Source organism: Poecilia formosa, unplaced genomic scaffold (assembly GCF_000485575.1).
Source record: "Poecilia formosa unplaced genomic scaffold, Poecilia_formosa-5.1.2 Scaffold91, whole genome shotgun sequence".
In the NCBI taxonomy this organism is placed as follows: domain Eukaryota; kingdom Metazoa; phylum Chordata; class Actinopteri; order Cyprinodontiformes; family Poeciliidae; genus Poecilia; species Poecilia formosa.
The window spans coordinates 1,969,987-1,995,009 of record NW_006800030.1 but is presented as its reverse complement, the minus strand read 5'-3'; the positions used below and the strand labels follow the sequence as shown (position 1 = coordinate 1,995,009).

The 25,023-nt window shown below is 36.2% G+C and overlaps 1 long non-coding RNA gene across 1 annotated transcript; it reads left to right on the top strand.

The window, feature by feature from the left end:
• The first annotated feature begins 642 nt into the window (after nt 1-642).
• LOC107836834 (uncharacterized) lies at nt 643-14,286 on the top strand. The gene is made up of 3 exons (XR_001662801.1): nt 643-653; nt 9,794-9,797; nt 14,036-14,286. It is a non-coding gene; the product is annotated as an uncharacterized LOC107836834 (long non-coding RNA).
• The last annotated feature ends 10,737 nt before the right edge of the window (nt 14,287-25,023 follow it).

Below are 25,023 nucleotides of genomic sequence, written 5' to 3'. Positions count from 1 at the left end.
TATTATTATTGTTATTTCCTAAGCCCTCTGACACATAATAACATGTACTAAGATTATTATTATTATTTTTTTTTTTTTCCAAGAAAAACAACATAATGAGCCCTCCGGTCACCTTGTTACCTTTGACCTTTTGCCCGTGACGCACAACACAAAGGCAGCTAACTGCGGAGCTCAACATAGCGAACGTTCCAGATTACAGAACAGTTTTTGGCAAATTTTTAAAAAAGTTTTTGTTAATAAAGTGGAGTAGACTTGCTACTTGTCAGATTACAGAAAACATCGAAAGTTGTATCGTTTCTGTTTCAGCACGGAGTAGCGGTTTAAGCAGAGAGGTAATAAAATACAACAGACATTGACAGGCCTCTGCGTCTGCCTTTCTCTGAAGAACTACTGAGTGGGAGGAGACAGCCAGGTGAGGAAAAACTGTTCTTATCTATCGATTTTGTATTTTTATCATACAGACATTAGGCTGTTGTTGTTGTGCTCGCAGCTAGTCGTTAGCTAGCTGCTAGCTAACGACTTTGCTAGCAAAGCAAGATAAATAAAAAGCTTCTTCCCTGTATCGTTAAAGATAGCAGTCATTCTTCAGTATCTCTTATGCATTAGGCAGAACATCGCCTCTCCAAAACCTATCATCTCCATAATGGATATATGTCCGATGTTCTAATTTCTTTTGCTGCATAATGTACATCGTGTTTATTCTGGTGTTAGGTAAATGTATCTTGAATGAGAATAGCACTTAAATAAAAGTCCAAAAAGGATATTCAGTTAGAATTAAAAATAACTCACCCTGAACTACCATGATAGATATAATGTATGTAATAATCAATCAAGCTGCTCCTGTCGAATAAAAGTGTGTCAATAATGAAGGGGAAAAAACTCAATCCAGACTTTTAAGTAAGTTTAGGGTCTGGTTCGCAGAGTATGCAGTTAAATTTGTTTCACAATTATTCAATGAAAAAAAACTAACCTCAATTACATAAAATAAAATTGTAATCAAAACGTTTGGAATTGTAATTTCTTTTTTTAAAATTAAAAGTTTTGTTTAAAAAACTTTTTTTTAATTAAATAGCTAATTTTTGTCTTGCGAACTTAAAAAGTTATTTGCAAAACATAAACTTTTATTTTACACACATCAGAAATCTTTTGTTGCGATTTTAGGCCCTGCCCACGTCGTCATGTGAGAATCACAAGCAAAACTTTGAATAACAAACAAAAACTTGGAATAGCAAGAAAAGATTTATGACATGCGCAAATAAGTTTGTTTTGCAAATAATCTTTTCACTTTTTGAGACAAAAATTTGTGATTTTAATTTAAAAAGTTTTTTAAGCTGAACTTTTTTGTTTAAAATATCGTTACAATTCAAAATGTCTTGATCACAGTTTTATTTTATTTAATTGAGGTTAGTTTTTTTTATAGAATAATTGAGAAACAAATTGAACTCCATAGCAGAATTCTCATTTTCTCTGAAATTAATATTGTTATGTTGTGCTATGGACTGAAAAACATATTGGTTTAAACACAAGGGTAAAGAATTGGTAATGTGGTTTAATATAGTGTTCTGCTCATAATTCATTATGTTTTGTTTTTTTCAGTTCAAAGATGGCACGTAAAGAAAGACATCAGAAACAAAAAAGAGGCAGCCAAGGGTAGTGGATTGTTGACCAACTGGGTCAGAGCGAGTACCGCGGTTAAGAACAAAAAAATAAAGGTTCTTACCATTATCAACATGCAGTTTTTGGTAGTGAACAACATATTTAATATTACAAGGCAGCTGTTTTTATTATGTTAACATGTACTAAACCTAGTTGTACATCTCGCAATTTGTAATTTATCATTGTTTATTAAACTCTGAAAGCTGTGTGACTTTGTCAATATTCTGTCCTAAAATGCGGTTAGATGTGCCCCTTTTTTTTTTTTTTTTCTTTTGAGCACCTGCCCCTTTTAGTGGTCTCTGCATGGCCCTGATGTTGCCAGAAGTTAGTATGTGTTGGTGTTGTGCACCCGAAAAGCTTAATTACCATTGAACATCTGTCTGTCATCCATCAAATATTTGTTTGTTCTCACTATCTCTTATATATCCCCATTTAGCCATCTTAATATAAAACCACCTGAGTCGTCAACTACACTCAGTCTTTGTATGTGACCCCCTATTGCATTGGAAAAATTCCTTTAGTTTCCAGACACCATCTATTCCATTTCTGCAATTACAGTGAAGGCTATGTGTAGGAGGGACAAGTCTCCGTGGAGAAATGCACAAATTGTTACATCTGAAAGAAACCTTTGTTGTAGGGCTGAACATAAATGGTGTAAAACTTGACTTTACATTTATTATGAAATCTACATAGAAAGACTGCAAAGCTATCACTCTACATAATACATGCAAGCAAAACATTATTTGCAGCAATCATAAACAAAAATATGAATAATGTTTGTGCGTTATTTGCCACAGTTGACAGGCTCACAAACCCTCCTGTGACTGTACCACCTGAACTCCACTAACAAGGCCTTCATTGAATTTGCCAAATTCTTTGTAGATGAAAATAAAAAAAGAGGGCTAATCTGCACATACACACCAAAACCAATGTCAATGCTATGCCCAATCATAACAAATGCAGGAAAAAAACTACATTTCAACTACTCTACTACAAAAGCTAAGAAGAAATTCTAAATCAATTAAGCCCCTCTTCCTGCTGTCTTGATATCATATCCACAACTTTCCTTATGAAATTTCTGCCTGCCATTGCAAATGATCTGTTTCAAATAGTAAACTCATCACTCTCCTCAGGTGTTTCACCACAGGTTTTAAAAATGACTGTTAATGGCTGATAAAAAAACAAAATAAAAAAACAATTTTGACAAATCACTTTTACAGAAAAATCCATATGCTCCCACTAGTTGAGGTTATAACAGGAAATAAGATTAGGTATCATAGCTACCCAGACGATGCACTGCTTTACGTTACGATGTCACCAGATGATCCTAAACCCACCCAAGCACTGAACAGAACAAGACAATGTGTGAACAGAAACAAAACTGTTTCTGTTCAGCTGGAACCTGATATGCAGGTTGCTAATTTAGCTAAATTATCTTCAACAATGATATCCGATTCAGCAGAAACATACTGTATATGAAATGGTACTTATTGTATTTTGCCATTACTATATGCTGATGTCTGCTCCACACTGATGCATCCTGTAAGCATATGACTCAAGCTGAACTCAACTCCTCTCTTTCCCTACTCTAAGCTGAATATCTTGCAGCCATCAGCAACAGATGTTGCTTCACTGTCAAATGGCCTACAAAGCAAACTGCACTACTTTAATCCTATGTGTAGCCAGCATTAAAAATTGGATTGAGACAGATAAGATTAGATTATGCCTGTGGGATTTTAAAAAAACCCCGCAAAAACCTTGTTCAAGCTTTAACATAATCTGCTTTCACTCTCTGGAAGCATGAAGCCTTCCAACAGATGCCAAATACACTTTATGCAGACACCGTCTCATTTGAGCTCCTCTGTGGATTTAGTCTTTTTCATTACAAGCATTGCAGCATTGCAGCTTTCCTTTTATGAAGATTGTGCATATTCATATTGAGAAAAAGCTGGTAAACTCACTGCATGTTATTAAATACATATATTTATATGTGTTGTTATATATATACATATGTCTTATTAATATGTCCATAATAGGACATATCAAGAAATGTCCTATTAAGAAGGACATTTCTTAATATATTTGTTTGTAAGGCAGAAAACCAACTTCTTCTAGAGTAAAATCATTCTTGAAGTTGCAATGATTCCCAATGGTAGATTATGTGACTACTTCCTTTCCATGGCAGATCTTCAGCAGCTTTATAGGATATTACTGGCTGATCTACTGCCCATCCCACCACTTTGACTGCTATCATGCTCACAGTTTGAAATTTTAGTGTTACTAAAACACTAAAATATTCCAGTAATGAATAAACCAGGATTATAAAATGATAAAAGTTCCATTATAAGGAGAATACATGAGCAGAAGACAAATCTGAGATTCAATAGCTGTTTAAAAAAATATGATCAATCACGTTATTAGTGTATGTATATTTCTTTCTGCGTGATTTGCAAGTTTATGAGACAGAAAAAAAACATATCAGCATACTCTTCTGGTGACTGTGTCTAACAATAGGTCAGTGTTCTAATATGCAGAGTTGTCAGGAACTGGAAAATGGATACAAGTAGTTGATTTTTAATTATATTTTAACATACTGTAAATCTAGTCTCAATAAACACATTGCTGGATTTCAGGGAATACTCTGCAAAAGTTTATTTTCTCTGTAATTTGCACTTAGTAAGCAAACTATTAGCACAAATATACTGCAGTCCAAGAACTAATATTTTATTATCGACCAACAAGATGATACCGCAATAATAAGTTTTAACACTTGGATGGGAATAGGTACCATAAAAGAAGCAATTTATCCTTGGGAATCAATAATGTTTCTAATTAACTCATCTGCAATGATGGCAGTGGCCCTAGGTTAGGATTAAAGCAGTATATATGACTATGTTTAAGCAAATGAAAAACAGCTATGATAATGTTGAATCTTTAACAAATGTATACTTGTAAATGAGCTGTTGAGGAAGGGATGAGAATGTATTTTTATGGTAACGGGGTGATCCATCTAAACTGGCAGTCAAGAAGACATTTGACATCTGAAAGATTGGGGATACTTTTAAGAAGCTTTTCTTCTATGAGCTGGGGATAAATGCATTCTCATCGCAGTCTGCTAATCCATCTACAGCTCAACCATTTCGCAGTAGCATCAGACCTCTTGACCTGAAGAGTAGTGTGTGTATATGTAGTGTGTGAGCGTGTGTGTGTCTATTGGGGCAGTGCATGTGTGAGGGGGAGGGCAAATAGTAGAACAGCTGCTTGTAAAACAAGACTCCATACACACATACTGTGAGTCTGACCACACACATACGTCCATATGGTCAGGGGCCAGATATCAAAATCTCAGTGAGGTTCACAGTGAGCCCTCAGTGATCTCCTTTCAGATGTCCTCTCAGCAGAGGATTAAGATAATACTGTTTTTGTCCAGAACTGTTTGTTCAGTTTTGTCTGGTTGCCTTGAAGATGGTATCTAGGAAAAGTATTTCAGTCTTTATAAAACAACTCCACAACTTATTGACACTTGAATCATTAAGAATGGAAAAAAAATCCTGCTCCATAAGTATTTATTAGGCCTGAGCAGTGAAAGCACTGCAAATATCTATTATAATTTAAAGGTTTCCTCTTGTTATTCCTCCATTTTATGCAGGTTTTTGAAGCTCATCAAGCTTCAACAAAACATTGTCTCCCGCGTGAAATATTAAAAGGGCAAATTTTGGCATTTTTCACATTTATACACCTTGAACTTTAAACATTTCTTTACAGGGATTTTGAGTTACCCCTGCCATCTTTAGTAACTATGCAGTTAATGGATGGGGAATTAAATGTTATAAAAATCTTGAGTTTCTGAGCATGTTTTAGGAGGCATGGCCTGGGCACTGGGCACTCCCCAAAGCTAACAAAATGTTGTAACCTTCACACAGAAGGGTTGAATTACATTAAGCTAAGTATGAGTCATACATGTTGGAGTATCCTATGCTTCATATACTGAGCTTATAAAACCCGCTGAGAACAGAAAGGTACTTTTTTTTTTCTTGGAGCACTCCATCTTTGACAATATCTATATACTGTCTTACGTGGGGTGCTGGTGCCCATCTCCAACAGTCAACAAGCAAGAGGCAGGGTACACCTTGGACAGGTTGCCAGTCCATCACAGCCATCTTTGACCCCGTTTACCTAATCAAAATGACAGATAAGTTAGTCTCACGTATTTTAAAGCACAGAGTTATTGCTGGTAGGTGTGGCTGTGGCGACGTGGCAAAGTAAGACATCACACCATTGCCATACATTTGGCTCTAAATTCCACTGATTCGTCCACAGCACCACTAAAAATCTTTTTAAAAAATCAGCTTCAAGGCATGTTTTCACTTACAGTCATAAGATTTAATACATATGTGTGTTTGGAAGCTGAAGTTTGGGTTCTGGATGGGCTCTTTCAGTTTCTACAGTGTTCCACTAGCCAGGGCGTTGCTGCTCACTGGAGGGTGGACCTTACACACCTGCAAATCATCTGCTTCATCAGCTAGAGGAGCCAGTTGCCAGTCCAACAGAGTCTTGAGTGTTTGTCTTCTATCTTACTGTGTGCCTCTCTGAGATTATTCTGAGATTTCTGATGATCCAAGATGTTGTGATATTGATACTGATATATATCCCCATTTATCCATATGATATATATTGATGACATTGTGATCTCTTTTAAAGGTTTTACCTGTGGCTTCCTGGACTATGTTCTATGTGCCACCTTGGTTCCTTCTTGTGCTTCCACGTAGTGATGGCCAACCGAAGTCTCATGAAGCAATGAAGCTTTCCAGGACTTTGTTTTGCCCAAAGGTTCATTACTTGATGCTTCATTTATTACCGACATCTACTGCTGAACCTTTAACAACCTTGTCACTCAGACAGATCATACTTCAACAAATTATTAAATGCAAAATTGTCATAATTTTTTTGGCAAACTCATGTTTAGTAATAGGAGAGTAAATTAAATCATATTTAACTGTCATATTTTTTAGATATTAAAATGATTTGTAGCCAAACTAATCACGCTGTACACTCACCGGCTACTTTATTAGATACACCTTTCTAGTACTGGGTTGGACCCCCTTTTGCATTCAGAACTGCTTTTATCCTTTGAGGCATAGATTCAACAAGGTACTGGAAACATTTCTCAGAGAGTCTGGTCCATATTGACATGATAGCATCATACAATTGCTGCAAATTTGTTGGTTGTACATCCATGATGCTAATTTCCTGTTCACCCACATCCCAAAGGTGCTATTGTGGACTGAGATCTGGGGCCTCATGCATAAAAGAGTGCTCAGTTTTCACACTAAAACTTGGGTACGGAAAAATTTTGAAAAGTGCAGCGCACAAAAAAATTCGGATCCATAAAACCGTGCGCACGCACTTGGCGCACCTTTCCTTTCTAAATCCTAATTTGCGGGAAATAGAGCACAGCTGCTGGTCCCCCCTGTTGCCACCCTTAAATACATATGTAAATCAGTATAAATACCCGGAAGTCTATCACCACGTGAAGCAGTAACCATGGCAACGTCATTGTTTGAAATAGTATAAGTACTTAAAATAATAATTATTATATATTTTATTTAAAAGGTGCTTTGGGGGTACATAATGTCACCTCACAAAATAAAAATAAATTTTAAAGAAAAAAAAAATCCAAATAAAAAAATAAATAAATAAAGAGATCGTGCAAATGCCTGTCTGAACAGTACCGCGTTCAGCCGGGATTTAAAGACAGAGAGAGAGTCAGAGAGTCCTTCGAGTGGGGAAAGTGGACGTTTATTCTAAATAGTGGAATCATGTGCATATTGTACATTTACAGAATAATTATTCACATTCACAAAGTGGGCATTCACAAAGTGGGCGGCTCGACTGAAGGATGACTGCAGCTGGACCGGTACCGGTACCGCACGGCTCCTTCTTTAGGTTTTGCTCAGAGATCCAGGATGATCAGTCTGGAAACGCTAATAAACCATCATCAACATTTCCCAGCAGATCAATATGATCTCGGAACAAACGCTCCCTCTGAATCCTTCCATTGGGATGTTCTCCACCAGAGCCAAAGCTCTCCACATTTACGCAGCTCACCTTTGCGCAACTACTTATATACGTGTGATTGCACACACACCTTGATCACCTTAAAAATAATCAAACCTGTTGATTATTTTTAATCAGCAGGTTTGAGTTAATCTACTGATCCAAACCTGTTTTGGGGTTTCATTTTTAGTGAAAATGAAACGCCGCAGATGCATTCCATGCGGTTCGCTCACGGACCAATGCGTTACATCTTTATGAGACAAAAACTGAGAAAAAGTACTATTTACATTAAGCGAGATTTTCACATTCTTTTATTTTTATTTTCTTTATTTTGTGTGCGTGTTAGCTTATTGTCTTGGGATAAATGGGGTTCAGTTTAATCGTTTACTTTTAAACAATAAAATATTAAAATCATTAAACACATCGGGTTTGGTGCTTCTTGGTCTAAATAACACAGGATGTAATCAGACTTCAGTGTATTTAGGTGAGTTTTGACGCTGTGTGGTTTGATATTGTCCACAGAAAAAGTTTGCATGGCTGCAGCACATTTTCATAGCAAGTCAAAAATGTTCGTACTTTAACGCAAACTTTCACGCCACGTTCATTTTTATACATGCCGACTTGTGCACAAAATAAGGCGCCGCACATTTTTTGTGCGCACCCACGCGTTATACATGAGGCCCCTGGTCTTTCATTCCGATTGCCTGTGATTCCTTCCTGGAGCACGGCATCGACTGAGATCATGCTTCTATCAACGTATTGTTCTCTATCTCCTGCTATTAATTTCTTTTCTTTCATGAACATCAAAAACAATCCTGATCAGTTTTATCTGTTTCTGTGCATTCTTCTCTGTCTTCTTAAAACCTCAGTTGGTTGTTGCAGATAGACGCTTGCACCAAGCCTGGTTCTGGTTCTGCTGGAGATTTCTTCCTGTTACATGGGTTTTTCCTCTCCACCATCACTACATGCTTGCTCTATATGAGGGACTGCTGTAAAGTCAATGACAAAGCAAGCAACTGTCGCTAGATTCTCATCCAGGAGGAGTGAATGTGGCAAGTCAATGACTCAATGCAATCTCTGTTTCCTTAGGTAGAAACTTTTTAAACTATTTTGAATAATTAGTTGAGCATACTGTACTGTTTTATAACTAGGATCAATAGGAATGCATGATTGAATTTAAATTATTTTTTTGTAAAATGTCTTGAGAGGACATTTGTTTTAAATTGATGCTATATAAATAAAACTGTATGCTGCCGAACTGGATCGGCAGCATACAAATAAAACTGCTTTGATTTGATAAATAAAATAATATTTACAAACACAACTGTTGTCTTGAAAGTTCTATTATAAAATCTTATTATGGGCCAGATTTGGTCCCTGTGCCATGTTGTCTAGTCTGTTCATTTAATGTGAAAAAGCTGCAAAAGTGAAACATTAAAAGATTTAAGAGGCTATATGAGAGCTCACATTGTCTTCAAGTATTATTTCTAGGGTTATATTTGTTACATTCTTCTAAGTTTATATTCAGAATAGTGGTTATTCATCTTTTAAGCAACCTCTAATTCCATGAAAAACAGGACCTTGCACTTTACTAGAGGTAAGGCAGTGTGTGATTAGTTTTCTTTATGCTGCAGAGAGGATTCATTTCACCTGGAGGACATTTCAAGCTAGAAGTTTGAAAACCACACATATTCAGACATGTTCGGAAATAAACATGTTACAACCATATCTGTTCCATCACAGAGGGACTCAACCAACTTCAACCCTCATTACAACACCCATAGGATCATCCTGCCCCCTTTTGGTCAAATGTGGAAGTACAGCTCATGTTACAAAATGACATCAATATTTCTCGCTCCAAATTGCTGCTTCACTAAATACATGAGACATGTGGTTTCCCTAATTACTGTTTATAAATTGTTCTCGCTTCATCTCATCAGAAAGCCTGATCCACAGCAGGATGTGTTGAGGAAGGTAAAGTGCAATTATATCAAAGCTCACTAATAAAGGACACACTATTTTTTTATGTTTAGGTGCTTTTATTTGGCTGTTTATTTATTTTACTCTGCTAATGAAGAAGTTTAGTGCATTTGTCTGCTGAAACAGTATACAACAGCAACTCTTCTTTACTAAACTATTTTCTTTGTTTTTGTTGTATTTCTTGTAATTTTATTGCATGCAATTTCCTTCTCTTCATGAACCTTTTGAGACATTTTATATCTACAGAAATAAAAAACATGGGATGGACCGCTAACAAAGAAAAGAAGAGCAAATCATACAATACAATAAGCTCAACATACAAAGGGACACATGATGTTAGATCACAACAGACACATTATAGCTGCACACATCTCATCACAGTAAACTGGGAACACACCAGGAAAAATTCTTGTCACTTAATTTCTGTTAATGTACTATCAATATATTAACATATGCGAGCATTTTTTTATCTTCCCAATATTTTAAAAATAATCACTTTTTCAATCAGTATCTTGGAAATTGTTATTAATCCTGCAGAATTTCACAATTTTTTTCATGTTTAAAGCTATTTATTGTTTCCTAATATTATTGCATACAAACTGAACCACTCTGACTCTTCCCTGATGACCAATAAAATTTTCACCTATATTTGTAAAAGCCAAAAATGTTCTTTGAAGACTTCAAACCAAATGGTATTTAAAGCCTTTTGGAGGTGGAAAGTGCTGGAAACAAATTCTAAGAGTACATTATTAATTAATCCTAAAACAACATTTTAAAGTATGTCATAAATTGATTATTGATGGTGGTTATAGTCTCAGTCAGTTTTTAGCTGATCCTGTACACAAACTTGAAATATCACTTTCCCATTGCCAACTCATTTAGGATCTTTAACTGGGTTTGTTTGAGTTACTGGGCATACAGCTTTTGATTTATTAATCACTTCCACATTTAACTAACAGTTACTGACCTTTTTCTAGTCTCTGAACAAACTCATTCTACAAGCAAGCTGAATCGATCAGTTGATGAAATGTCAGGGCTACATAGATTACATAGTGTTTTATTGTGCTCGCTTCCTTAAACACTGACCTTCCACTAAAAGTAAACAGATACAACAAGACCATTACTATTAACTCCCATCATTTGCTAATGGCAGCTGACATGGAGCATGATGAACCAACTAGATATCGGGCTAACAGGAGTAATGTTGTGAATATCAGTACACAACATAATCCTTGTTTTCATTTATGTATGTAAATCTCTGAAGAAACTTTTTTACAGATTTAATATGTTGCTTATTCAACCAGCCTCCAAAATTTCAGTTCAGTCTTTGCTTTTCAATTGCCTTCAACTCCCATTAATATTCTTTTTTAATTTGCAAACGTGATGAGTTGGAACATTTTATTCCAAAGATTGTTATACAAACATGAAATCTAAATATATCTAAATTACCGTTTATGCTACCTTCTAAACAGAACATATACAGTCTCTCCAATGAAGTTATAAAAGGTCACTGTGTTCTGAAAAATGAAAAGGAGACAGCCAGGTCTTAGTGCAGGATATAATGTTGACTGTGATAGTTTGGAGGATGTACTATTGTCCTCTGATAACTGCAGGGATAAACCCAAGAGGATGCACAAGTAAATAATAAAGTGTGGCCCCATCCCAGCCCAACTAGGACACACTGAAGTATCTCAGCTGTCCAGAGTCAGCATTGACTTCCTCAATGGATGTCAGTCACTATATAGCTAATGACACATGACATGGAACATAATGCACCAAGTAGATATCGGACTGGCAGGAGTAATGGCTCATAAATTCAGCAGCCCTAGAGCAGGAATCTGTCAAAACTCTGCAGTGCATTGTGGGTTAATGTTTTTCATACACTTCCCTGTTGTCTCTGTAGTGTGCCTGTCAGTGTGTATGTGGTTAAATGGATCAATGCGTGCAACAACCCCTCCCCCGTGTCTCACCGCTGCTGACTCTGTCTGTGCAGCGAGCCGTACTAAAAACCATTTTCTTTTTAATTAATCACATCAATACTATGGAGCAGCTTTGGTCAAGGGGAAGCTCAAATCAATGGTGCAGGGTTGACGGCTCAGGGAGTGTCAATACTTTCCAAAGTGAAAAAAATGAAAGTCCTGGAGGTCCAGGATGCCCCAAATAAAATGCCCTGGGGATGCAGGTGGCCCAAAAAGCTCCTGACTGCATCTTGCGTCTCTGCCAGGCTGCCCTTCTCCTTTGTTCCTGCCAGTTGGGTATAAAAAGCGATTGATGGGCTGTGAGTGACAAAGCTACATTCACTGCATATCTAGAAATGTTTTGTTTCTGGTCTGATATGAAAATTGTTTTTTGTTCAAAACAAAGTTGACTCCAAATTTTTCTCACATTATGCTAAAGTGTTCTAACAGCAAAGATAACCTAAAATCTATTTTTTTGAATCATAGAGTGCACCCAGGTGGAAAAAAAAGTATGCTTTAGTATATGTCAAACATACTTATATTTGTGAAGGTACATTTTAAGTATACTAAGTATTAAGTGTACAACCTATAAATCTATCTGAAGTATACTAAAAGTATACTTGTACCAATTTTGAAATTAGAACTTTAAACACACTTAAACATAATTGTACCAAAATACGCTTTTAATAAATATATTAAATAAAAGTATACTTTAAGTGAACAAAATATATGTTTGCCCAAGTGTAAATATACACTTGCTCAAGTATATTTAAAATATATGTTGTGTATATTTTAAAATATATGCTCAAAATAGAATTTTTTTAAATTCACTTAGCACTACTTTAAATTATTAATTTCAGTATGTTTTAAATTACATCTCAGTGTAAACTTTAGACTAATAAAGTATGCCTTTTTTAAATGTTCTTTATTTAACCAGGTGAACCCCGTTGAGATCCAGATCTCATTTTCAAGAGGGACATGGGCAGCAACACTGACTACAAAATAAAACTAATTAATACATATGCAGAAGTATGTCTTTTAGGCATCTATAAAGTACTTTTCATGAAATTTTAAGGCATACTTTTTAAGTACCTAAAAGTATGCCTTAATAATCTTTTACTATTTTTGTTAAAATTGCAAAGAATAAAAAAATTATAATCATGATGTAATTTTTAAGAAAGTACCCAATCCATTTTCAGATATGATGTAAGATCTATAATCAACAGGATTAGCTCCAGTTCACACTCCAGACCAGACGGTGGCGGTATTGCACACTTTCATTTAAAAAAAAAAAACGCCATAAAGACAAGAAAAAACTTGAACGCAGGGAAGATAACAGGCGCTCTTCAAATTCGCCATTTTTACTCGCATAATATTCCCTTAAAAGTAGAGAGGGTCTTGACAATAGTTACTAATTTTGGTAAATTCAAGCTGGTGACGTCCTAGTCCGAGTTAGACGACAACACAACGGGACAACAACCGATGGCAATGAAATGTGTGTCACAAAAGGAGCCCGGAGGGACGAAGGCTGCTAACGTGTTGCTAGCTAGTGGTAAGTTTGCTTAGTAATTATCTTCATTTAATTATAAACAGTGCAGTAAAGATATATAACTTACGTTGGTTTCATAAATAATTATTTCATCAATTTTATTGTGACTTGTATGATTATTACCATAGCAATCATTCAGCTTCATGTTATAACTGCATGGAGACTCTGTTTGTTGCGACTTATACTTTTATTCATAAATTTAACCTGGTTTTAATTAAGCTCCTTAAGACAGAGAGACTTTGATATTGTGAGGTTGTTGTTATAACTTGTTCACCAATGTTTTTATCTTCAACATATTTTTGCAGTCTAAGCACATGAAGATGAAAGAGGAAGCCAGAGAGATAAAGACTTTCCTGTCTCAGAAGCAGCTCTGGCTCCATCAGATCACCAAGCAGCTCTGAAGATGAACCTTCACATCGTCTTCTTGGTGTAACTTTTTTTTTTTTACTGAGCAGCTAGCTACATTTTCAACAACAAAAACTGGTGTGTTACCAACACCAAGTGCTTAATAAACATGATTTGATTTAAAGGTAACTGGGCAGAATTTTCCCCTTGTTAATCTAACATTTCTCTTTCATACATTTTATTTGTTGTTGGCTTTCAGGGCCCTGTGATGGACTGGTGACCTGTCCAGGGTGAACCTCCACCTCTCATCTGATGACTGCTGGAGATGGGCACCACCAGCCCCCTTCACTACCCTGCAAAGATCAGCATGTTCAGATCATGGATGGATTGTCTCCTTTAAATCCACACTTAAAACAGCTTCATAGTTAAATGCCAACATCAACTGATTCTATGATATTGCTGACTATTTTTTTCTATTTCTAACATAAAGAGGCAAAGAAGACACCCAGAAATGTTTTTCCACCCAAGGCATTCGGTCCCAATCATCATCATTTCTGATGATGCCACATACATAGCAAGTCCACAATGTCTTAAAATTGTAAGTATTATTTTTTTATTTGCCATTTTTGTGTACTCTTTAAAATACAAATGCTTTCTCTGTTTAATTGTTCTATTGTTATTTTTTGTAGGTTTCCGTAAAGTGCAGTGAATAGGAATGTTCTGTCGTTGATCTTCACTGTTTTTAGGAAGGAGAAATGTCAGTTTGTCTGCAGTAATACTGGAATACTGACATTGAATTAAAACAATATTATGACCTTGGTGAAACAGTTTTCACATTTCCTCTAAAGTGTACCTATTGTTTTATTGTGCTGATTTTCATAATTTTGTTGTTTGTAAACTTTGAATGTATTGACAGTTTGTACAATTGTCTTATAGTATAATGGCTCTTGAAAAAATTTTTGGTAAGACTTTATTTGATGGGGTGTGCATAAGACTGATATGATGCTGTCATAAACATGACATAACTCCTGTTGGGAACATACCAACAGTGTCATGATGTGTCATTCAGTAAATAATGACAATTTTAATGAGAATTTACTTTATAAGTTGGATAAAAGGTGTTATGTCATGTTTATGATAGTGTCATGTCAGTCTTGTGCACACCCTATCAAATAAAGTGTTACCAAAATGGTAATATATTGAAAGCACAATGTAATTACAATTTTTGTTCTTTAAAGTAATAACTTTGGTGTTTTTTGGTCACACTTAAATTTTCATGTTCATTGTGTTCACTTTTGATGTGTAAACTGATAATTTATGTAAAGCTCATAAAGTTGTGAGTAAAATTGGACAATTTTAAAATGTCGGTTATTAAAATATTTGAATTACCTTGAACATCTTGTGTAATTAATCTTTCCATGTAATTGTAGCCTAAAACAATGTAAGTACTGTAGTGTAGTAAATAGTACAATTTAAGTACATAAATCAAAGTATGCTAAAGTATGTTAAAATTTAATATACTAAAGTATATATATTTTTTACTAGGGCATGTTCAACCTCCCAACAACTACTTATCCTAAGCCAGACTATTCTGGAGGCTTTTTCTACATGAACACATCCACTTTGGCTTTGTTAGGGCGCTGTAATGATGAGACGATACTAAGTGAATTTCTTATGTTTAGTTGTTTAGTCATCCCATTTATTTGAATGGGATGAATGAACATACAATATTGTTGTAAACACACTGCATTTAGTGAAGTGCTAAATTCTATCTGTAATCCCATGAAATAAATCACATAATACACAAATCAGTACGACATAAGTAAAAATTAAAAATGCAATAGAACCAACAAATGAAAACAAGATATGGCTGGGTAAACCTATTTTAAGACACCTATATCATAAGGTGCTAGTGCCTTTTGACAGGAGTGTCATATACACATTTCTAAATCTTTTTATTTGTCAATATTTGCTTCAGGACGGTACTAAAAGCCCCAAAATAATTCTTCCATAATTGTAAAAACTTTGACCTCATGCCTTACATAAATAATTACACAATGTTATACTTCTTCTTATTCAATAGGTGAGGGAACGTGTCTTTGTGCTACTGCATTGTTTAGATCACATCTCACTTCTGTGATGAAAACTGTACCCTACGGTGTAAGCAGTGTACGGATGGGATTATCCTCTTTTTGCCATAAAATCCACATGTACAGAGGAGTAAATCGTCCTGCACTGCCATCTTGAGGTATATTTTAATAATTGCAATAACTGTCTTTGTTAGCCAGGCAGACAATTCATCACATCATTAAATCACATTTAGTCATTTAATGTGCAAACTCAGAGACTATTTATTAGATTCTAGAAGTAGCATACAAAGGGCATGGTGTGATTTATTATTATTGTAAGGAAAATACAGAAGTTCAAAGTCAGGAAATTTTTAAAAATATTTGTGCATAAATTAATAATTAAAATGGACAAGTTGACAAATATTGCAATATTTTAAAATATTCTTTCCATGATGCTTTAATACATTTTACAATGTCCTCTTACAACGACTGTACAGAGATCTAAATAAAGATTTTTGTATTTTCTACTTACTATAGCCACTTATCCCTGGTTTTTAAAACACTAAAGGCAGAAAACTACCCTTGATTTATTGATAAATCTGTGTTCATCATCAAGTCAAATGTTTGCTGACTCCAGCATTATGTTTTGTTTAGTTTCCCTATGTTAAATTGTAAGTGAAACTACAGAGCCTTCATCCACACCTTGTCCAGCTGTATGCTGGGGTCCTTCAGACACGTTTGTCCCCTGAACACTATTTGTCTGTAAGTTCATTTTATTAGTTAATATTTCAGTATTGTGCAATATTTCATAAGAAAGCGTTCTATGTTCCCCAACCAAAATACAAAGCTACATAGTTAGCTAATTAGTAATAGTCGGAAGCCATTTGTTTGGTGTTGTCTAGTTGTTTTCTGTATTTTGTCTGTGGATGATATATCCTTTTGTGCTTGTTACAGTTTTACAAAACAAACCAGAAAAGAGTTGCAAAATAAAACAAGAAAACTATCAAGGACTGGATTATTTTCAACTCAGGTGTTAGCTAGCTGTCTAGCTTTGCAAGACCAACACATTGTGAGGGCAGCATAAACTGTAGTACCAATATATACAATTAAAAGAATAGAACTTTGACAGCTTTTGTGAAAACCTGCAGAAGTTCTGAATTAAGATGGATTCATTGTAATTGCAGTAGAACAATATGGACAGAGTAATTAAACCACATAATTTCTTCAGTCAGAAGCAACACAGACAGCCTCAGTAGATCCTTTTTTCCCCGCAGTAGTTTTCTTGGGTACCAAATCAGAAAGTGTGTGTGTGATGGGGGAAGGGGCCAACTTGACTGAGTTATATACAGCTTCTTAGAGCTTTGTTTCGATTGTTAACTTATAAAATCCTCTTTTAAATAGGGCGGTTTGAGCCATTTTTGCACCATTAATCAGTTGTGCACTCAATCTTTGTAGACTGCCAACAACATGCCCTCCCTTCAATTGCACATCCAAACCATGTATCACTCCTTATTTGGGTTAGGATTGTGGGTTGTTTTGAGGTTTGATTATTATTCATATCTGGATATGAATAATAATCAAAAGCAAGACAAAAGCCTTGCTTTTGTTTTCTTTAGTTCAATTGTTTTCAGTAATTCTAGTTTATTTTTTGCCTCTGGTTACTGTTACTCTAGTTTAGTTATGTTTCTTAGGTCTAGTTATTGTTAGATTTATTTCCTAGTCCACTGTGTATCCCTCCAACTTCCGGCCTCTTGTCCCATTTTCTCTCTCTCCATACCTCATGCGGCACCTTCAACCCGCTTCTGATCATTTGATTCTTGCCAAGTAATCAACCTTCCAGTATTTATACAACTCATTCTCAGTTCTTCCTTTCTGGTTCCTCCTGTCAAATCATGTAATCTCTCCATTATTTTCCTGATATATCCCTATTGTCTTCATTTCCTGGATTCCTGTTTTTGCTCTGTTTTGGCTTCCTGTATTTCCTGTGTTCTTCATTTCTCATTTAACGATTAATCTCAACACCTTTGCCGCTCTGCATTTGGGTCCTCTTTATCTACATATCATGACAGAAGAAACCAATCAAATGGAACCAGCAGACCCCCACCAGAGTGAAAGCATAAGAAACTTCTTTAAAAACATGAGAACTAAACATGACCAATATCCCACCCTCACCTTGTCTTGGAATGGGTGAGTGCTGTTGTCAGTCCAAAAACAGTTTTAAAGTCAGATCTTTTTGATGAGGTGGAGTGGAACTAACAAGCTGCATTTGCCCAGATTTTAAACAAACCACCATCAGTTCCAGCTACTTCTGCTTCTCTGGTTACCTCAACCTCGGGAGGTAAGGTAATGGAGAAAAGCTTCTCCATTGGTTCAGATTGATGCCTCCTCAGCTTCTCCAGTGGTTGTGATAAAAGACTCCTTCCATTTTCTGGTGGGTGGGTCAGCCCCTCCACTCACCCTGGTTGGGTTGTTCTTGTTTTTGTCTCTATTAAGAGATTTTTCACCAGAATATTCTTGACCTTTAGAGAACAGTTCTTCACACTGAGAAAACCGCAGAACTTTTCTCACAGTGTTGTTTTAAAACGACTGTTGTGTTTATGTGTGTTCACACTGTTATTTGCTGAATCTACTATGTGTTTGGTCCCAGCTGACCAAAGTGCTTCACAAAATTCCAACATCATAGGTAGAAAAACACTAAATTAAGAAATAAGTAACAATAAAATAGGCAGAGAAATGCCAAGAAAATAATAATGTGAATAAAAACCAAAACATATTTAATTTGATTTTCAGTGATGCACCAAAAACTCAAAACAATTAAATAGATTTTTCCCCAGTATGGTATAAGCCTGGCAGTTGCCAGGCTTTATTCGCCCCCCTCCAGGCTGAGCTTTGTTTTCTGTTTTCATATATATATTTAAAAAGAATAAAATAAATAAGACACACTGCAAGCATCTCTGATGCAGTGAGCAATTTACTGGCTTTCCTGAAAGAAAGATGGGTTTACAGTTTTTTTTGTTGTTGTTTTTTTTGTTGTTTTTTTTAATAGTTTTTATAGTTGATCCATTGAACAGGGAGCGCGCACCAATCACACCGCTGGCGCCTTGCACGTTGGCGCTGCTTGTCTCTGAAGTTTACCTTGGCACAGATTGCGCACCTGCTTTCACTCAAACTGGATACAGGCTCACTTGTGTGGACATTTACATCAACCCCTGTGAGGATCCATGTTTCTTTGGGGAATTCATCAAGGTAAGAGTCGAGCTTAAATCTATCGTGTTTGATCTGCCTGCGCAGCTCAATGTGAACCGCAAATGTTCACATTGAGTTGCACTCAATGTTCATAGGTGTGCATTTAGAGGTACGCGTTTAGCATGAGAATGATATTTCTTTGTGAACGAAGCATTATATGCGGCGTGTGTGTTTATGTCTTGTTGAGAAACATTGAATATTGGTAGAGTTTTATACAGTTAATCTTATCACATGTGAAAAAGGTAGATTGAGCAGGATTAGTTTGAGTAAGAGGTCTTTAAGTTAGTCCTGCAGAAAAGAATGTCTGTTATCAGGAAGGAACTACGCCATAAATTAACTCTGGCACACAGGCAGTGGAGGAGACAAGTCAAGTCATCTCCCACAGAGAAACACTAAAACTTAAGGAAAAACAAACTAACAACACATAATACTTTTAATAATTGCAATTTAATTGGTAGAATACCATTTAGTTAAAATTAACATGACTTGAACTAGTCTAATTTGTAGTTTTATATTAACAACTACTTGGAGCCTCTAACCCAGGCCAAACGGTAATATCAGTTAGTTAAATACAATCAAAACTAGCATAATATTAATTGGAAAATGATTAGAATGAATGTGTCCTATTGAAAATGCTCAGGAATACTAAGTCTTTTAATTCATCAAATTGGTGCTTATATCCAAGAGGATGGAAAAGTTCTGAACCACTTTGCGTACCAGGCTTCATGTCAATTTAAAATAACTGCACAGATCTGTGTAGGAATTGCTCCACAGGGAAATAAAATAGGCCTAAGACAAGTTAACTTTTGGTTGAACTCTGGTAAAAGACTAGAGGCTTTGTTCCAACCAGGAATTAGGAGTAACATCACATTTCAAAATGGCATAAGAAGACCTTGCTGTAAAATGACCTTTGGTCTCCCTTGTCTAGAGAAGCGCCATAGTCCTGAAATTAAACAGATCTCAGAAGGTAATAAAATTGCTTCGGATGTCCCAACTTAGTAATTTGAAAGTAGTTGTAACCATACAAGGAGAACAACACGCCTTAATCACATAATTACATAAATTAAAACAAAGATTTTGCTATTTGCAGCCGCATGGCAATCTCCAAAAAACGCGTTTTTTTGCCTTTCTCCTGTTTTTTCTATTTCTGTCTGTCTTAGTGTGTTTAAAGTGCCTGTGTTGTCAATGTGATTTTATACTTTTAAATGTAGGAATAAACTCTGAAGATGTATTACATGGAGCGCTGATTGTTATCTCTGTGTGGCTTTTGTTTCCACGCATGGCATCACTGAATCCGGGAGGACAAGAGAATATAACGAGCCAGAAGTTTTATATAATTATTCTCTTATAGTCTCAACACACTGTCTCTGTGTCTGCGCTGTTAAGGTTGAAGTTCCCAATTTGCAGCTGTGTTAGTGGGCAGGTGGTTTAACCCATGGAAGAGTTTTTGAGCTTGCCTCGAAGTGCGCAGCATGCTGGTATATTTTTATTTTATTTTGTGTCAACACATTGCATCAAACTGCACAACATGAATTACCTTGGCTGCAGTCAGGCAGAGTTGGTGCAGGGGTGGTGATGTGATGGGCTGTCATGAAAACTCGTCCCATAAAGCTCACGCAACCAAAACAGTCTCTATGGCGCTTATTAAAACTCAATAGACACGAAATGGAAGAACTACTAAAGCCACATAAATTAAATCTTCCTTTTTCTCCCTCTATATACAGAGGAGAGATGCGCAGTGCAGCGAATTTAACTCATCATTCAGTTCCGGTCCAAGGTTGTACTAATCACAACCTTCTCCTCAAGGCCTCAGGCTTCAGCCTTGAGCTAAATCTGATTTAGCTTGCTGCTAAGAACCTCAGCACCTTTAACAGCATTTCAACATGGATTTAGTGAAATGTGGACAGAGGCCCAGTTTAATTGACAAAGTTTAAAAGCAATCAGTTAGTTTACTAAGATGTATTTGTGAACAAACAGAGCTCAAACTCAAAGACTGAACTCACAGCATCAGATTGTAGCTCAGGTAACAAAACCAACTATGAAAATTGTTCTTTGAACTTGCCAGCTCCTTAAAATTTTTATTTAAATGTTAAACTATTTAAAACATTTTAATTCATGTATGCTGAACCGTTAAATCAGTGGATATTCTCTTACTTCATTTATGGGTCGGTTCTAAATGTGATCAGCATTACATTGTGTTTTTATATCCACTGACTGATGACTGACTGATTAAGTTGGATTTAACAGAAGTGTAAATTATTGAGATTTCTTTTAATTGTATTTGTTTTATTTGTTGTTTTTAAAGCTATAATTGTGGGTGTAAGTATTGTCGGCAATATCTTCCAGTAGCATAATAACCCAGTAATATTTTATATTTCCTGTCAACTTAACATTTTTTAATACAAAAACACGGTGGGCCACTTCAGTGCCCTGACCACCGGGCTTAGCCAGCCTTCTGGGGAAAACCCTGAAGTACTAATTTTTTCCTCTTTTTTTTTAACTGGTGTTGAAGGCCAGAGAAAATAGATGCAATATTAGACTAGACTTAAACTGACGTAATGACACAGAGAGCTTAACAGGCAGAGGGAGACTGTTCCTCAGTGCTGCCACCAAGAAGGTTCTGTCACCTCTAGTTTTTAACCAGGCTTTTGTCTTTAACTCAGCTTTAGAGACGGCTAACAACAGCAGGTCACTTTATATCAGGGCGAAGCCTTAGACCGTAGATGAGCGTAATTGTGGCCTACTACTCAAAGATCTGGAAAAGGAAAAGATGCTAATAATGGCACCCATGGAGCAAATTGTGTTCATGAAAAGGAAGGTGGCCAGGGTGAACTCTGCTGGTGTGAGGTCCTACAAACAGGGGCCGAGTGGATGACCCAGCTGCATCAACCCCAAGTTGATGTTACTCTGTAGGATGATTGAAAAGATCAAGAGAGGGCTGAAAGAGTTTGGCCAAATCAACTTTTAACTGCAAATCAACTTAATGACCAATGAGGATCCTATGGCACAAAGCCAGAGAAAGCAGAGAAAGATGAGGGTGGCCAGAGAAGAGGCACTGCAGCCGGAACTGCGGGACTAACTGGGGTGGCTAGCTGAGTCAGATGAACAGAAAACTCAAAAGAAGACAAACAGAATAACTGAGAGGCTCGCAATGAGTGTGAGGAAGGAGTAGGAACTGAACTGGGCTGACAGAGGAAAGGATGCAGGGATGGAGTGTGTTTCTGTGAAGCCTGCCCAGGTAGGTATGAGAAGAAACACATGAGATGGTCAGAGAGGATGTAGGCAATACAACTTGGCTGCCATCAGGGGAAGTTGTTGCCTTCAGTAATGCCAATTTTTGTCCGGCCACAATGCCAGTTTTGAGCAGCAGAACAACTTAATAATTCCAGCGCATCATCACAGTATGGTACAACATCATTAAGTCTGGATGATCTGGGTCTAAAGCATAGATACCGATGATTATATTTTCTTCATGTTCCACAAATTATGTGGGAAAACAAGTGGGATAGATTAGAGCAGACTGCTGGCATTAACAAACATTAAAACAAAAATATGATCAGCAATCTGGGTTTCTGCAACTGAGGTGGCTGTGTTCACTGGTACAACAGACTGAACTGGAAGCCGTCTACAAGAAAATACAGAGTAGACTTTACCAAAAAGAAGCTCTTGTCTTATTTTGTGCAGCAGGTGGCGCCAAGCTGTCATAATAAAATACGCTCCTTTGGGAGTGAGAGGGACAGTTGACTGTAGCGTCACAGAACGGCTAATATAAACTCTTCATTATGACTCCCTGCAGCCCAGTTTCCCAATCCGAGAATTTCAAATGACCAGATAATGAAGCTTTAAATCTAGACAGCGTCAAAGGAAGTTCGAACGCTGGATGAAGGGAGACCTACAGGGCGGTTCTATGTTCTATGTTCTATGTTCTGGAACAGGCCAGTCTGCTGCGCTGCTGTTTCCTCCAGGAGCTCAGGCTCTGAGAGGACAGATTTAAAAACTCATATTTCACATCAGATTTACAAAATACCAGGTGTTAAAAATAAACATTGCGCCCTCTCAGAGTAATTCAGTAGCAATGACTTTACGTCGATTTTGCTGTGTTGTTACTTTAAAATGAAAGGAGTGAACGCTGCAAACACAAGGCAATATGTTGCTCTTTAACAATTAATACTTTAGTATTAAAATTTTGTTCCAAAATATTGCTTAAACTGCACATTCTGGTTTGAAAAAAATAATAATTGTTCCTGACTGGGATGCAGTAGGCGGTTCCCAACAACTCCACTCATGTGTCCCAGAAGGCAATGCAGAGGAAATGTAAAGAGGACCACCCTCTAGCTCTGTGGAAGTGTGTGTTTCTGCAGTTCCTGCAGCTGGGAAGGACTGCAGGAATACAGGAGGAGAGCAGATTAAAAATGATCGGCAGTCCATACCTGTCCAGCCGCTGTTAAATGAAGAACATCTTAGATTCTGCTTCATGTTATTTAATAAAAATTCAACTTTGGTATATTTAATTTGAGCTGTTTTCTGAGGGGTTTGTTGGGCTTTAAGAAAGTGGACAGATACGAAGATTAACATCCAAATGTAATTTTTTTTTTTACTTTAACTTGATTACAGAAGGAGTAGTTTATTTAAAGATCAGACAGCACAACAAAAGTAATGCCATTATCAAAATTAAACCTTTGAGCTAATTGACTCATTCTAGTTCTGTCGTGGTTCCATGTTTATTGTTCATAATTTTGTAAATATGTTTTGTGTAATTATTCAGTTATGTGACTACCTCAGATGAGGTTCCTGATGACATGTTTAAAATCAAATGTTTTTTTTTGTTTTTTACTTGATTTCTTCACTTGCTTGCAAAGCCTTGATTTCCTCCATTTTCAATATTACCTAAAGAGACATACATATTACAGCTTTCTGTCAAATGTAGAGCAGATTAATAAATGAATGTTACATTTTAATATCTAGAACCATTTACTAATTAGTTGTTTCAGGAAGCAATATTCACAGGATAAATACACTGATCAAGATCACCTTTCCTTTTCTCTTAACCCTGGAACACATGGTTACTCATGTGAAGGCTTCCCATGTGTCTCTTTTCTTTCACAAGAGTATCAAATCAAATCCAATTTTATTTGTATAGCACAATTCAATAACAAGGCATTTCAAAGTGCTTTACACCATAAAAGCACAAAAACACAGTCATGTAATTTTTGCAGTTTTTATTTTTTATTGCTTCTTTATGTAAATATTTCCAACATGTTGAACAACACAATGAACAGTCCTTACACAGAAGTCTAGTAAGAATCAGTCATATCTTTCTATTTTCCTTACAAGCAGCTAGACTTGTAAGGAATCATTTAAAGTGCTCATTAATGATACTTTTCCATGCAATCATCTGAATGTTCTTCAAAGATTTGGGGTTTTCTTGATGGTATTCTTAGATTTTCTTTAAATTTAGCCTTCACTTATACAGATTTCCCCACTGAGATCCAACATCTCATTTACAAGAGATATGTTTTGACAAAAAAGAAATGAAGTAAATTAAAAATTCTGCCAAGTCCATGTACTGCCAGGGTTCTTTATTAGTGTTAGGATTGTAACCTCAGGCAGAACACAGTTTTGGGCTGCAAGACTTTAGCACTTTCCTGGATTGGCATTCTGTTACTGTCCACTTTCTGTAGAAGTTTCCAGACATGACACATCTTTTTCTGTCTTTTGCTTGTCTACTGTCCTAACTTTTAAACAGACTCAGCACAGTATTCTGTCATAAGATGCATGGTCTGGTAGGAAAAATCAGGAACTATTCAAACATCATGCAATTCAGATTAATATTTAAATCCAGTCAGGTTCAGCTGGTCATAGAATCTAAACCATTAATCAAAGGTTGTCTATTTAAGAAAAGCAGCTGGTTGTATTGAATCTTGATGTCCTTTCTTCTTTAATAATGCTGAACTGCTGAAGAGCATCTAATGATGCTCCAAACACACAACTAGACTACTGGTCTAAAGCTACTTAGTTTGCAACAGTTTTGTCAATCATCTGATCATCTTTCACTAATTAGGTATCTGAAGAGCTTTAATACATCATTTCAGCAGATAAGTTTCAGTTGCTCTACTGGAATGTGGAAAGCTTCTTTTTTGGTCAATTTTGAGTCATTTGGATT